The sequence below is a fragment of the Coptis chinensis genome, chromosome 3 (genome assembly GCF_015680905.1).
Source record: "Coptis chinensis isolate HL-2020 chromosome 3, ASM1568090v1, whole genome shotgun sequence".
Taxonomy (NCBI): domain Eukaryota; kingdom Viridiplantae; phylum Streptophyta; class Magnoliopsida; order Ranunculales; family Ranunculaceae; genus Coptis; species Coptis chinensis.
Genome location: NC_141458.1, coordinates 98,496,195 through 98,500,619, shown reverse-complemented (window position 1 = coordinate 98,500,619; position 4,425 = coordinate 98,496,195).

Genomic DNA, 4,425 nt, shown 5'->3' with positions numbered 1-4,425 from the left:
CCATTTATGAGGGTTCGCACAATAAAGGATTTCTGTCATGCACTACAGCTATAACAGTGTCGGGGCAAAAACTGTAAGCTACAGATCTACCAAAACACTCTTGAGAATCTGACCTTCTGAATATCACCACCTATAAAATTATGCACAGAATATTTAAATAACAATGAATTGGTTTGTTTGAGATGTTGAGACTGAACCACTTTTTAGTTCAGTGGCTGCCTACATACCCTAGAGGGATCAAGTCTCTGAAAGTCTACTGAGTATAGAGCTTTCAAATATAGTTATGTTGTTGAAAACTCTTCAATATATAACTATTCGAAAAACTAGGGAATCTCTGGATATGGATCTTTATCCCTAGTTTTCAGTTACATTGGATAGAGTCAAAATCTCCAGATTTTGTGAGATCCGGCTGGTCCTTGTTTTCAGCTGATTACGGGCTTATAGTGAGGATTGACCCACATGCCATCATGTGCCCTGGCTACAAACCAGGGTTAGGCCTGCAGATATGAAGGGTCCAGTCTGGGTGTTATGTCCAGAGATTATGCCCAGCTGGTCCATAGAAGCATTGTGCTGATGAGCATTCCATCGAGTTGGATGTCTCACTACATAAGTCGATCCAACAAGGCCACAAATGAGGAGGATCAGGTAATGATGTGCCCTAGCTACGAACCCGGGCTAAGCCTGCAGATTTGAAGGGTCCAGTCTGGGTGCCATGTCCAGAGAACATGCCCAGCTAGTCCATAGAGACGATGTGTTGCCGAGTATGCCATCGAGTTGGAAGTCTCACTGCCCACAATTGGTCCAACGAAGCCCCAAAATAGGAAGATCAGATAATTCAATGTAGACCATTTATGAGGGTCCACTGTCATGCGAAGCAGCCACGTGGCAGAGAAAAGAAAGAGAATGTTCTTAATATTTGTATTTGAATTATGTAGACATAAGATGTCATGGTGTCTCTTCACCATCCTTCATCATTGATGCCTCAGAGCGCTGAATGCATAGAAACTGAGTCTGATGCTTAAGAACATAAGTGAGTCGTATTGCAAAATCTTATGTGTGTCTGCACAAGTGTCTCTTGTTAGGCCCCAGTGTTTTGACATCATATGTGAGTCTTGCGGAAAGAGGTTCGTAAGCTTATGCCACATAAATGTTCTCTAATTCTCTGTCTTGAGAGCATGGAACACATATAGTCTAGCTTGAGGATGTATGATCTTGAGCTCATTAACGTAGAGAGAAAATATTTTTATTAAGTCTGTAGAGTTTTAGACCTAGAGAAGTCTTGGAGATGCTTAAAAAATGAGATCCGCCTAGTGACGCTGAGGTCAGTCCCAGTTATATGTTCAGCGCGCACCGTTGTGTTCCACTCGTCTTTTGTACCACCTGATATTGTGGGAGTTGAGGGTTAATGCCCCCTTGCTTTGACTTTGTACCATAGTCTGTGATGATTCACCATGAAGATCGTGATGTTGCTGTTGGATTTGTGAGCATGATAGGTGTTGAATACTGAAAAGTCTGACAAGTAAGATTTTGGGAGTCGCTCGATGTAGTGTGGCCCAATTAACGAGACCATGCTCATGCCAATGTGGAAGGAGAAGGTACTTCTGAACCAATTCCTAATGTTGTAGATATGATGTATAGTCTGCTAGCTCTAACCATGTCTTTGGTTGCTCAGGGAGCCACAAGATAAGAGACAATTCTGGAGATAACCACCCTGATAAGAGAGTTAGGAGGGACCCTTGTTCTATTTAAGTACCATTTTCATTTTCATTTCAGTATGTTGAGGAGGTCTTGGCTAAGTATTCCAGTCCTTTCCGTGAAGCTTGCATTGAAGCAGAGTTAGAGCTTCAGTGCTTACGGGACAAAGTTGCCACTTTGTTGGAGGGAGCCCGGCAACTTAGGGAGATTAGCCACCCATGATGAGATGAGTGTCTAAAAATTTAGAGATGACTACTTTAACTGATAGGCTCAATGAGTCCCAAAATATTATACAAATTGTGGAGTGTGACCATCGTCTAAGTGAGGAGCATACAGGTCGTGTTGTGCAGGAGTATTGGCATGTATATTAACAAAGTAATATATAAAATGCACGACATGAATATTAGCAAAGTAATATATTACCGCCCCCCAATACTGCACGTGGATATCATTCGCATGTAGTGTTGAATAAGAATCGACAACAAATCAAGGTTTGACAAGTTCTGTTCGCAGAATAACTCGGTTGAATGATGCAACCGGGCTGAGTATGTTGTCATACTCAAATTATATATATTGTATGACAGTGTGAACTGTAGCTAAAGAATTACCCGATTGAAGCGTAATCGGACTGAGCAGTTTTGTAAGAATGCTCAGATAAAATAAGTCTATATAGTTGAACCCTTGAAGGTGTTATCATAGACATTTTTGGAAAAGATTATCCCAGTTAGTGTGAAACGTAGCTAGGCTGAGCTTTTTTGCTGTGAAGCTCAGATATGACATTAATGCACAGAGTCTGATTCTATACATATTGTCTTCGGTTTAGAGGGTCAATGGCATACAACCGTACCAAGCGATGTTCTCTATCCAAACTTGGCGATGCCTCCAAGGGATAGATTGCATCAAGCACTTGGGTTTTTAAAGTCCTAAAAGTTCGGAGTTACCCAGTTCACAAATAGGACCTAGCCAGAGGGTCAACGCCATTTACTTGGACCAAGGTACATTGCGCTTCTGTACTTTGGATTTTTGAACTTCGGGGATTTGTGTTTCACGCCGAAGGCAGGCAAGAGGGTCAAAGCCATATACCTGGACCCGATACTTTAGTTATACGGGACATTTTTCAAGCCTGATGCACTCGCAGCACTTGCCTTATCACCATCGGCCCCAGTCGATGTAGAAGGTTTTCACAAACAGGAGGATCGCTCAAGTCTGTACCAAGCTAGAGGGTTAATGCCATTCACTTGACCAGGCATGCTAAACATTGGAACTTGGATTTTTATAGGGGGAGTTTGATTACCACATTAAACCTGACCAAGCGCACTGAGTGGCAAAACTTGGATTGCAGAATAAATGGGAGGGGATTAGCCACCATTCCCATTTTAACCAGGCACGCTAAGCATTTGAACCTGAATTTTGCAATAACAAGTAGGAGGTAGTTCATTGATTCTAACTTGACCAGGCGCGCTGAGCACTTGAACCTGGGTTTAGGTTCACAGACTGAGCATGTAAGAATGATTTTCTGAGCTCAGCTTGAGCTTTGCTTTGCAAACTTTGGTGTTGCAGTGAAAACCTTGTGGATTTTCAAAAGTTCAGAAACACTTCAGATAGTAGTTCAACTATGGCTGAGAATCCATATCAATCAGCCCAGACTTTCCTGAATTAATTGTTGCAAGTGTTGAGGCTTTGGTGCCCCCATCATAGGTTTTGATATGCTGGCATGGAATGGTATATAAAAAATATTATGGTTTCGATATGTCCCTACACGCCCCAAGATTAAACTGTACTGGGGTTGATCTCTTCATTAGGGGCCTTAAACTGGCTTTTCCATTTGCAAGGATTGATTTGTATTGTTGCGAATGCACTATTGATTCCCCCAGAATTGCGGTGGACTAACAACATTGTAATTGATACGGTGCTGAAGAGATATTGACCCTTGATTTGGATTGAACCTTAAATGTTCCCTCTGTATGGGAAATTTAGAAGTCTAATGAGAAATCCAGCCCGGCGGTATGCTGTGTGATATCCAGCCCAACGGTATGTTGTGGATGATCTAAGAAAACTCTGTGAATTGTAGACTAGATCTCTGCCTGTAATTCGTTATAGCTAGAGATGTAGTCTACTAGAACAAAGTAAACTGTGAATTGTAGACTCATTTTGATGGATTTCTTTATTGGATCACAATTGAAATCAATGACAAAAGTAGCTCATTAGACTTTAACCTTCAGAAACTGAGCATGCTGAGGTAGACGCTCTTGTTTTGAACCTCTAAAGATAATTTAATGTCACCAGATGACTCCGAGGAATAAGGTAAAGTAATTGTCTTGTACTGGCTAGAATGATGCCTTTGACATATACAGTTAACTAGCTTTAGAGTTTTGCTGAGATCGCCCCCAGTGATGTTAAAGTTTCCGAAATTTTAAATCTTCTTCAACAGTAGCATACCTATCTGCTCGCACCAGCAAATCCTGAACCATTTCTAGAGGCTTCAGAGTTAGTGAGTTGTACATACCAGACTTATCAAAAGGAAGAGCATTTTTGAAAGCTTGCACAACAACATCATCTGGGACATTGTTGACCTCCTTGAGCAGCACCCTGAGTTTTCTGACAAGGTCTCGAATGCTTTCTCCTTTCTCCATGTGGAGGTTGAAAAGAGTTCCAGAACCTTTGATGGTCTTCCTGTTGTAGCGATAATGTTTTGAAAATTTATCAGTGAGCTGCGGAAATGTATGGATT